This window comes from Pholcus phalangioides, unplaced genomic scaffold, assembly GCF_987345545.1.
Source record: "Pholcus phalangioides strain wild (caught in Gottingen) unplaced genomic scaffold, Ppha-v1.0 ptg000031l_1, whole genome shotgun sequence".
Classification (NCBI taxonomy): Eukaryota; Metazoa; Arthropoda; class Arachnida; order Araneae; family Pholcidae; genus Pholcus; species Pholcus phalangioides.
This window is the reverse complement of record NW_028301621.1, coordinates 5,089,402-5,102,160: the sequence shown is the minus strand read 5'-3', so window position 1 is coordinate 5,102,160 and position 12,759 is coordinate 5,089,402. Positions and strand designations below refer to the sequence as shown.

At 35.7% G+C, this 12,759-nt stretch overlaps 1 protein-coding gene across 2 annotated transcripts in view; it reads right to left on the bottom strand.

Moving 5' to 3' along the window:
• LOC149067026 (calpain-B-like) overlaps positions 1 to 12,759 on the bottom strand; it is a 208,893-nt gene that overhangs the window by 62,827 nt on the left and 133,307 nt on the right. The gene's annotated exons all lie outside the window — the stretch shown is intronic.

Sequence of the window (12,759 nt, the reverse complement as noted above, 5' to 3'; positions counted from 1 at the left end):
ACGGATTCTCCTGTCCGTAGAAGTGAGCGGGACGCAAACAGCAGGTCTTCTTGCAAACAACCCTCGCTCATGAAGTCTTTTGGAAATAGTCACCCTTGATACACGGGTTCCTGTGGCTGCATACAAGTCACGAGAGAGCTGAGAAGCTGTAGCACTCCTATTACGCCTCGCTATAATCGACAAATGGCGATCTTCTCTGGCCGTCGTGGCTCTTGGACGACCTTGCCCAGGCTTTCTCTCGATGGATCCGGTATCCTGGAACTGTTTCCATAAGTTACACACGACGCTGGGCGTTAAATTGAACTCTCTACAAATCTGGACTTGAGATTGGCCTGCTTCTAGCCTCTCCACAATTCGCCACCTCATTCCATCATCTAAACGTTGGTGGTTACTCATTTTTACTGTTACAATTTGAAATTAACCGATTGCTGCAAAATAACACCAAGAAATTCGCCGAGGTGTGCTAGCGAACGAAATGCGTCTTAACTTACGCGCGCTTATAAAGCCTGTTTCTCTACTGGCTCTGCCTACACACACGTGCACGCTTACGTATTTGATGTACAAGATTTGCATTTTTGTCTAGAAGCAGTGGTTTTACATTCAGTTCAGTTCTTTTCATGAAATTCGATAAAATATGCAAATTCTCTTAATTTATTTCACCAGTGTATATGATTTTTAAATGAACATGAATATGATTTTTAAATGAACATGAATATGATTTTTAAATGAACATGAATATGATTTTTAAATGAACATGAATATGATTTTTAAATGAACATGAATATGATTTTTAAATGAACATGAATATGATTTTTAAATGAACATGAATATGATTTTTAAATGAACATGAAAATGATCATAATTAGAATTTTTTATGAATTGAGCTTTTGGCCGGGATTATACCATAAAATTTTGATGTAAGAGCTTTTACAAAACTTGAGAAAAAAAGCAACCAATAAGCCTATCGGTTTCAGTTGCTTGAATGTAACCGATGTACTTGATAAATTTCAACAAATAAAAATTCGCCCAGTGCTTCGTAAATTGCTGCGTAGACTGACACAAGTATTCCCGTGAATTGGGCGAAATTTATAGATATTCTAAAAACAATTTTAAAAGTATCTGTCGGAATGCGAAATCTGAATATTGTTCCGGACAATTTCCACAAGACTTCGAGATGGCAAAACAAGAAGCGGTTCGACGGACAAACAGATTTATTTACAGAACAGCAATTTACACGTATTTACAAGCTAATCAGAGAGCTAACAACTTTCTCGCAAAGTTCTATAACAACTGACTTTTCATCGAAAAAGCTCCCTAAATCTGGAATCTCCTATTCTCATTCTCCCTACTATTTACAGGTCTGGTCGAAACTTCGAGACAGTCGGTCACTATTATCGAGAAATGGAATAATAACAATATAATCGGCTTTTTTATTAACGATATTCTAAAAGATATTTGGTATGAGCATTTCAAATCAGTGTTTGCGTCAGATGCTCAACCCCTGTTGTATATGCTACACCCCATAAAGTTTCAGTTAATGAACACGACGATCGGATCTCCATGAGTGAGTTAGATAGAGGTGAGATTAGATAGACCCTAAACGGTCTGAAAAATGGTAAAGCTCATGGTAACGATTTGATCATAAATGAGTTTTTGAAAAATATACCCATGTTTGCTAAAGCTCTATTTAATATTTCAATTTTTAATAATTTCTTTGGGTAAATTCAAATATTCCAAAAGAAGTGATAATTCTTCCTATTTTAAGAAAGGTGATCCTAGCCTAACTATTAATTTTAGGCCCATTTCTTTAGTTTCTTGTGTTTTTAAGCTATTCACTTCAATTTTTAATTTTTTATTTTCAATTTTTTGTTTTTAGCTCACCTCAATTTTAAATAATCGTTTAACAAATCGGCTACACAAACAAAATATTTTACCCGAAGAACAGGCAGGCTTTAGAAGAAAATATAGTTGTACAAATTTTCGTTCTCAACTATTTGATCCAGGAGAAACTTTCGATACCTCGTGGTCAGTAGTGATATTTTGCAGGAAAAAACGTAAACACCCCCCCCCCCCTCCCAGAAGAAAAAGAAATTGAAACCCCCGTGAGAAAATTCTGCTTACGCCTATGCTCGTGGTCGTTCGTTTTTAATTTTTGTAGATTTCGAAAAATCTACTTGAACTAGGGCAACCTCAGGTGTCAGTCATAATGAAAAAATTCTCTTTTCCTCAATTCTTGCCAAGAGGGGCTGACCGGAGAGAAATATTACCAGAAAACCAAAATGCTTTCAGGAAAGGAAGGGGATGTCTCGACCACATCTTCACCTTAGACGATCTTATACAATTACACACTCGCCGCAAAAAAGGAAAACTATATACATGTTTTATTGATCTGTCCCAGGCATTCGATTCTGTAGACCGCTCTCTGCTATGGAGCAAACTCCATGAACTAGGATTAAGTACCAAAATTCTGACAATTTTCCGCATTCTCTTTGACAATGCCAAAGCCAGGATAAGAACAACAGAGGGACTAACAAATCACATTAGTATAACTAACGGAGTGTTACAGGGAGACCCATGTTCCCCACTTATTTTCGCCTTATTCCTAGCAGACCTGGATGACATCTTCAACTCTGAATTTACTGGTGCTTCCATTGATCACACAAATCAATTACATAGCCTCATTTACGAGGATGATATAGTACTTTTTTTTCAGAACATTCAACATCTCTTCAGAAAAAAATCGATAGACTCGCGACATATTTCGTTTCGATAATCATAAGCTACTTGTAAATCTCAATAAAACAAAAATTCCGATCTTTAGAAAGGGCGGAAAAATAGCTAGTGGCGATCGCCACATGGAAGGGACAGAATATACAAATTGTAAACGAATACAATTATCTGGGCACAATTTTTTCCACCACCGGAACATTTCGGAAAAACAGTAATCGCACTATAACTAAGGCCAAAATTGCTACCGGAAAAGTTATCCAAATCTTGAGCAAATCCGGCAATGCATCTATACCCACATGAATGAATGAACGCCAGGTGCTCTGCCACCGGACTTATCCCGTTGCCGAGATCTCTTCCAGCGCAGCTTCGTGGCAGAGTCTGGGACAAAGTGACTGCACCTAACAGTCTGAGTGTATAGCTAGTGTTGTGTTTGATATTTCAGTGCTGCCATCTATACTTCAAACTGTGAGTGAAGTGTAATGATTGAATATTTGTAACGTTGTTGGCCTGTTGCTCTCTGTGGCGAGACTTTTTAACGGGGAGATCGGCTCGCATTTGCGCCTTGAAGTTGGAAACCACAGAAAACCAACTTCAGGCGACCACCACTGTGGCGCCGGAGGGGTTCGAACCCGGATCCTCGCGATGCGAGTCCGTCACTATGACCACTCGACCACCACAGCGTCATATTATCTATACCCACAGCATTCAAATTCTTTGATTCCACGGTGAGCTCCGTCATGACTTACGCCTCTCCAATCTGGGCCCTAGATTACTTTCTAAAAAGCACAGAATAATTTTTTAAGCAAACTTTTTACAACTTCCAGATGTTGCCCCGGATACATATTAAGACTAGAATCGGCCAGACGCCCGATATCGATAGCAATCTTTAAACACACCCTGTTTTTTTGGTATAAGTTACTACTCATGCCTAGTAATCGTCTTCCTAAAATCTGTTATAACGCTCTAATTCGATGCCCCCCTATAAATAACAGCCGCAATTGGGCCTACAGCATTTTAAAATTTCTCCAAACACTCGGACTTTCATATATTTGGGACCTCCAAGTAGCACCAGACTCACAAAACATTTCTCACTTTCTGTTTCGAGGTATGTAGACATTACTATCCAAGACGATCTATTTTCAGTTCATCGTTTAACAAATTACGCGTATTACAATCAACTCTTCCGGAACCTCACGATAGAAAACTATCTTTGCTGCAATGCTCTATTTTCATGGAAACGATTGATCTTCCAAATGCGGTCTGGGGGAAAATTCCTGCTCACCTGTAACGGATATGTGATACTTGATCCGGACAAAAACTGCCCTAATTGCAGTAATGCGTCAAATCAAATTTTCGATTTATTCCATATGCTTATGGAATGTCCGTTATTCAGTTTACAACGTGCTGCATATTTAAAAACTCCTGTTTTAAACCCAACACTAGCCGGCAAAATCTTCTATCCTCTACCACAAAGTTCTCCGAGCTTCAAATCCGAAATCTGTACTTTTTTGCAATGACACGATCAAATTACTAAACATTTTAAATTGAACTGTTCTGTATTACCGATACGATGTTGACCTATGTTTTGTATTCGTGCCAACCATTCGCACGGGTTTGGCCCCATAAGCGAAATTAAATGATCTATTGATTGATAATGAAAAAATTCCTGCTCAAGTTCTGTTTGCGAATTTTAAACATGAAAAGTTCCGAGAAAATGATTACCGAAAATTTGCCTGAAACACCTACGATACCAAATTCAATTGGCTGGCAGCAATTTGGGACATTTTTCACGAAGGGGATCGTTTTTTTTTAAATTTAATCTCGATCCTGCCGTAATTAAGCATTACATACCCTACATCCTAGAACGGTTGACTTTTCTGTGTGAACAAAAATATCCTTAGTTTTTACAAATTTGCTACAATAAAAACACTTTCATGTCTGTGGTAGACTATCTAATAATTTTCTCAGAAATACATCTCAAGCGCGTATTAATACATCTTCATTTTGATTTGCCAGCTATTAGACTGAGAGATAAATATTTCTTATTATCACAAAAATTAGAACTTTGCCTGGTAATTTGTATATGAAATATTTAATTAAAATTAAGTATTAAAATATTTCTTAGTTGAGCCTCACGAAATATGCAAGCTTTTGTCTATGTCGTGAGGCCGGATCGCAACATAACTAAATTAGAAAAAATGAAAATAAACAATACACATTAAGCATACTGCGGCGACATTATTATGTTGTTCCGCAATTAAATTTTAATTATTTATTAAACTTAAAAAAAAAAGCTTCATACAAACAAAATATAAACGTATCATTTTAATTGTTTAACCGGCAATGTCGGTCGTTGTACAAGAAATCAATTAAAACAAAAAAGCGAAGTCATATTACGGGAAGAATTATATTAAAAAGCCGCTCAAAACAAATTACACTCAAACCTGTTTTTGTGCGATTTTTTTTTTTTTTGTGCGGTATATGAAAATTCCAATCAAATTAGAACATAATTGACGAAGTTATCAATAAAAAAAAAAATGGTAGGTTCGATCGGCCATTTAGTTTTTTCGATTTTTGATATTTCATCACAAAAGTATTGCGTCAGCCAATTACATTACATATGTATTGAAGTATATAATCGCATTACTTAATTGACGTCCTTCAAAGTGCTTTCATATTCCTGGACTAATAGTCCAGGAATATGAAAGCACTTTGAAGGACGTCAATAAGATAAGATTCATTCCAAAGCGTAAATTGAAGGTAAATTTATTATTTTTTCCATTTAGATATAAATTTTTAGGATTTTTATTTTATTTTTCGACATAATCCCTGAAAATGACTGAAAATAGCAGGTGGCGCAGGAAGTAGGACAACGTTTTTGTCACGTCTCTCGTTTTCTTCTTATTTTATTGATTTAATATGATTTATTTTAATAATTTAGGCTGTCTTATTGTTTTATTTTTTAATTTAACGAGTAAATTGTAAGGAATGGAAAACTGTGGCGTGTGCAAGTCTAACATCGCAAATACGAAGGATTTTGGTAAAATGCGCGGGAAACTGTGGCCGAGGTTTCCATTTCGTATGCACTGGCATTACCGGCACTCTAAAGCAAGCGGCTTCGCGGGAAAATATATGGATGTGTGATTTCTGCAGGTCTTTTGAAAGTGCGATATTTTCGAGATTGGAATCAATGTTTGCGGCTTTCAAGATGGAGATTTTGAAGGAGATCAAAGACAACTCGCAAAAGCTGGAAGAAATGAAGGAGTCAATTGAGATCTACCGTGGTCAAATACACGAATTGCAAGTGTCCACCGATGAAATACGTTCAAAACAAGAATCCCTTTCTCGGAATCAGGCATCGCTGGAAGTTCAAGTAAGTGACTTGATGTGCCAACTAAATGACCTGTCACAGTATTGCCGGAATCGGAATATAGAGATTTCTGGAATTCCACGCACGAAAGATGAAAATGTGAAGACTATCGTATCCACGATCGGACAGAAAGCTGGACTTGAGGTATCGGAGATGGACATTGATATCGCGCACCGGATCAGAAACTATGGTGACCAACAACCTGACAAAATCGTTGCACAATTCTCACGGGACATACGAGATGCCTACATTACCGCATCACGAAAAATGCGTTTGACGGCGAAAGACATCCGTGGCGCCTTCTCAGAGCAACAGTGAGTGTTCATCAACGAGCACCTCACGCAGCAGAATAAACTACTTCTCAAGGAGGCCTAGGAAGTTGCGAAACAGAAGTGTTATACTTTCGTGTGGGTCAAAGATGGTAAGATTCTAATGAGAAAGCAATCAGGTGATCGATCATTTCGCGTAGTGAATTCAGATATATTGAAAAATTTGTAACTCAGGTATGTGATTGATTTTTCTTGTTTTTTTTAAAAATGGATCAGAATTTGACATTTTCTACAGTTGTTGATTTCAACATATTTTGTTATGACAATATAATCTTACCATGGCCCATTTAAATATACGTAGTTTACGTGCAAATTTTGACATCTTTGTAGCATATTTAGATCAGCTTGATATAAAACCCTCAATAATAATACTCAGTGAAATCTGCATCTCTGAATGCGAAACTTCGTTTTACAAGATACATGGGTACAGAAGTTTATTTAAATGTGGAAACATAAATCGCTCTGGTGGTATAGCACTATTTTTTTCTGAAAGTATAATTTTTAATAAGTTGCATTTAAATGAGATGACGTGTTGATTCGCTGTTGGTTGATTGCACTTACGGGAAATACAAATTTATTTTATTAAGCATTTATAGGTATCACATGTATTCTATTGACACATTCATAAACGAAATTAACTATTTGCTTGATTATAAACGAGATAAAGATATGTATTTGATCGGTGACTTGAATATTTGATATTTTAAGATCTGAAGACTTAAATATTTTTTCTTATGTGAATTTGATGTCAAGATCTGGATTTGAATAGTTAATAAATTCTCCAACTAGAGAAACCGATGAAACGTCAACTTGCATAGATCATATTTTTTGTAGATCCAGAAATTTAAATTCAAAAAAAGCTGCACTTCTCGATTTGTGCATAACTGATCATAAAATGGCTTTATTTTATTTAGAAACAGATCATGACAGCAATGACTCAAATTGTGAAACAAGGTGCTTTACCTATCTTGATAAAAATCAATTGATTGATCTTGTAAAAATGGTTACGTGGGATACAGTTTACAGTTGTGAATCTGCAAACTAGGCAATGAATACTTTCTTGGATTTAATTAAGAATTGTGTTGATGCTTCTACTAGAGTAAAGTATAATAAAAGAATAAGAAAACCGTGGATTACCAAGAAAAATTATGAAAAAATTAAAATTAAACATAGATTATTAAAAGAAATGATTTAAATGATTTAAATAAGAAATCGTTTGATATTGAGCTGCGATATCATTTCAAGACATTTAGAAATATGTTAAACAATGAGATAAAACAAAATAAGAATGACTATTATACTGCAGCATTTATTCAAGCAAACGGTGATTCAAAATCTCAATGGAATTTAATTAACAAATTAATTGGTGAGGATAAATATAGCAGCATCGACATGGTTTTTACTGAAGCAACTGGTGAAATAACGAATCCAATTGATATTGCTGAATGTTTTAATGACTTTTTTTCTAATTTTTGTAACCATAATCTTCCTAATAATTGTAATTCATTAAATTGTTCAAATTTAAATTTTTTTGAGAAATTCTTTTTTATATACCCTACGGATAGTCATGAAGTATTGAGTATAATAAATTCTTTACACTCCAAAAAATCGTCAGGATTTGACAAAATTAATTCCATAACATTGAAGTGCATTGCACCATATGTAAGTGATGTCTTATCGTTTATTTTTAATTCAAGTTTTATCACTGGCGAATTTCCAGAGTGCCTGAAACTTGCAATCGTTTCCCCAATACACAAGAAAGGGGACAAAAAGAATGTTAATAATTACAGACCAATTTCTTTACTATCTGTCTTTTCAAAGGTATTAAATAATTAAATCCAGAATAATTAAATTCCTTGACAGCATTAATTTTTTTAGTGAGAACCAATTTGGATTCAGAAAGGCAAAAAGTACAGAGGACGCTCTTGTTAATTTTCTTTCAAATGTATATAGCAGATAACAATAATTGTAAAGTTGCGTCATTATTTTTAGATATCAGCAAAGCTTTTGATACCGTGAATCATAGTATTATTCTAACCAAACTAGAATACGCAGGAATTCGGGGTTTGCCACTTAAATTTTTCAAAACATATCTTACTAACAGAGTTCAAAATACAAATACATTACGACTTGTATTTTACTTACGACTTAATATTACGACTTGTTGGCAGCTCGTTGTAACATTTAATTATACAATAAACTGTTCCTTAAAAATGATTCAACTTCCATAAACTATATAAAAAGTGATAATTAAATGCGTTTTTTTTGTCTAACTAAATCAAGACTACGATTTTAAAACAAATAGCAGAAGGTGAAAAATCCACAGCTCTTGGTAAAGAATTTAGATCAGGTGAATCCACTATAAGAGGCATACAAAAACGTTTTGTATGTGTAAAATAATTACATATGTAAATAAAATTTTTAAAAATGTTCGCATGTGTATTTTCTAAATCAGATTCCAAAAGGTTTGGCGAGATTCCAAGTATCTGCCAAGCAGGGCCGCAACTAGGGGGGTGGAGACGGGTATGGTACCTCGGGCGCTGTACTAGAGGGGGCGCAAATTTCACTCTTTAATCTCTTCTTCAATATTATGAGGGGGCGCTAAAATGCATTTTGTTGACCCGGCTGACCAAGCATCTAGTTGCGGCCCTGCTGCTAAGCCTCGTGGCTTGATTTCGTTTAAAAAAGCAATTCCTAGTTATGTCATAAGGTTTCGAGTTATTTTCTACGTGAGACTTTTTAAATGTGTTGCGAAAAATATTTTTGTAGCTACTCGTGAAGTTATGTGCGATTTATTTTATGCGTTTTTTTTATGCTGTCCCTATCCACCGCACAAAAACAAGTTTGAGTGTATAACAAAAGCTAGGATAATCTCGCCAAAAGCCACTCAATATACAAAAAAAAAAAGCACAACACTCACCAACCATCATCCTCTGCCACCTCGTGGCAGGAAAATTCTTATATTCTAATTTATTACATTTTTAAATTGAATTTCAAAGCAATTCGGGTCGGTCCGGCTGGGAAGGGCCAGACCTCTACCCGCTCCCTACCCTAAAAGTTCTCGCCAAGAAGTGTGGGATAGACTTAGATTTAGAGTCAGTGATGGTAACTCGTGGGAAATTTCCCATATTCGTGGGAAAAATTCGCCAAAATTTGCCGACGTGGGAAATTTCTTAGCCCTTGTGGGAAATTTTGAGAGTTCATCAAACAAAGGAATTTTTGCAAAAAATAAAGAAACTAATGCAGTGCAATACTTTTCTAGTGTAAAATACTTGATTATGTATTTTCTCCGCTAGATGGCAGCACATTTTTCTGAATGCGTGGGAAAAATTTCGTCAAAAGGGAATTTTTCGAGGGAAATTTCGCTGGAAGAGGTTACCATCACTGTTTAGAGTGATCTGATAGAGATGCTATTTTCTGATTGGTCAATAGGGATCACGCGTTACTTTTGGAATTTCATCCAAAAGTGGGAACGAGACATGAAAAATTTTTTATAATGTGACGGCAGTCACCAAGTGAAAAATACAACAAGTCAGTAAATGAACTTCTAAAGGCTTTCACCGAAGATAAGAAGTAAAGACAGGCCTCAGCCAAAAGAGACAAAAGAAAAAAAGTGTTCAATTTTCTATGATTCATTAAAAGGAATTAAAAATACTTAAATAGTGGGAAAACGCGCTTACGACATCTACGTAGAAGTGAAACTTGGGAGCATGTATTTTTCGAATGTCCAACTTACAGACATTTTTGAGATAATTTTGCTCAGGAATGACATTTCCAATTTCAAACAAGTACTAAATGCGAATAACTCCAAAATCAAACATATTTTTTTCTCAACTACTGTTTCAGACATCGTCTTTTCGCTTAAGTGTAGGTTGTTTTTTTCCCCCGCAATGCTGTCCCAATAATGTTTTTTTTCTACTTTATTTTGCGTGCTAAAATACCTCCACCTTTAAAATTGGCTCCGCCAAATTAAATAAAGATTTTGATTCTATTTTTATAAATCCTTATAAATAATATATAATAACATATCCTGACTGCCTTGACTCATCATCAACGAGCCGGAACTACTGAAGCTATTTAGTCAATAGTTTTGTTTCATGCCGTAAACACTCACCAAGAAGGGTTTTTTTGAAGTTCGACAGCTAAGGGGGTCAACCACTGAAGCTATAATCATGAAATTTGTTGTTAAAAGATCCACTAAGAAATTGTTTTCCGAAATTTGACCCTTAAGGGGGGTTCAAAGGTTACATAGAGAAATTACGCAGAGCCGAAACCACTCTTAATTGGAGCTATAATTATGAAATTTGGTCAGTAGCTTTACTTAATGACGTAAAAATAAACTAAGAAGGGGATTTTTGAATTTCGATCCCCGAGTAAATCATAAGATGGTTCAAAGGTTATATAGCGAAATCATGCTGATTCGAAACCAATATAGCTATAATTATGAAATTTGATCAGTAGTTTTAGTTTGTAATGTAGAGGCTCATTTAAAAAGGGATATTTCAAAATTTAACATCTAAGGGGGGGTTTCAAAGGTTTTGTGGTGAAATCATCTTTAAGTTCAAGTAGCAGAAACTTGATGAAATTAATGAAATTATTTGAAATTTGGTATGTATTATATTTTATAATACAGTGGATCACTACGACGGGATTTCTGAAAATTTAACCCCGAACGTGGTGCAAATGTTATATGGGGGAAATTATTGCAGAACAATTTTCAGATGACCAAATTCACGTGAGCGAAGGCGCGGGTTACAGCTAGTTAAAAATAAAAAAAACCCCAGTACTACTTACCCCTTTACGTATCCCGTACATCTATTCGTCTATATCATAGTTTCCCAACCTTTTTTGTCCCCTCGCCCCCTTCTTCAGAAATCTTTTTCTCCCAGCGCCCCCCCCCCCCACCGCAATCTAACCCATAGAGTCCTATGCTATACCCGTAGCTTCTACCGCCCCATGGAACATTCCATCTCCCACCTTTGGAATCACTGGTCTATATAAATGTCCTCTACTCACTCAGTTCATAAAAATATTCTTCAAAAGCACTTCAGCTTTCTGATTCCGAAATTCTATAATAATCTACCCAGAGAAATCATTGGAACTGCGTCATTTACTCCCTTACTGCTAAGTAACATCAAAATTTCCAGAGTTTAAAGTTCTACAAAAAACATCAAATCCATGAAAATCAAGAAAAACCTCCGTTAACTTTGAAACACAAACAGGATCATTTGACTCTCGCAAAACGTAGCATGTCTTGGACTCATCAGTGGTATTCTGCTCTGTTCTCCGATGAAAAAAAAAAATCAATCTTGATGGTGCAGATGGTTTCCATTCATATTGCCATGTTTTGAGGTCTGCAACGCCGCAATTAAGGAGCCATCAAATGGGTGGTGGTTCAGTGATGGTTTGGGGAACATTTTCTGCCCAAGGAAAGACATGTAGTTTTTCTACTCTCGAGGATGAATTCCAAAAACTAAGAACTTTTGCAGCAGCAACTTGGTATGCATGGTTCACACCCCTGTCTCGCCCCTAAGGATATTCAGGTAAAAGCAGCAATTTGGTATATATATAAAGAAGTTCTTTGTGGCGAATATTGCATATTCCAACAAGATAATGCTCCAAATTCATGTGTCGGGTCATTCAAAGCAGTGGTTCAAGCTAAAAAACATCAATGTTCTTTCATGACGGGTTCGTTCCCTTGACCTCAACCCCATGGAAAACTTGTGGGGCATCCTTTGCAGATCAGTATACGCAGGTAGGAGAAAACTTTCTTCCATCGAACATCTAAAGCAGCCATATCATAGGCTTGGAATGATGTCTCTTGTGACACTCTCATTGATTTGGTTGAATCCATGCCAAATCGAATTTTTGCTTTGATTAGCAACAGGGGTGGTTGTACAAAATATTGATTTTGATAAATTTACGTGTGATTTGTTTGAATTTTATTTTACTTTTCCCTCAAAAATCAGTAGGTGTCTTATAATTCTGTCCATACTACATTTTCTGTTTTTCCATAAAATAACGTGAAAATATTTTTTTTTGAATTTTCAATATTTGGTATAAAGTTATTTTTTGCCGTCATAAAACAGCTTGAAATTTTTGGTATTTTTTTACTTTGATTTCACTAAAATTCAAGAGTGTTGTAGTGTTCTGTGTGCGCGTCTCTCGGTTAAAACCTTGACGTAACAATATGGTATAAAAGGCTCCAGAGCACAAGAAGAAGAAAAGCCTCAATAGACGGGAGATTGCAAAAACAAAAAGGGACATTCGAAAATAAACAGAGGGGGAGAAAGGTGTGTGTGAAAGCGATCGAGTAGAATCGTCGTCTTA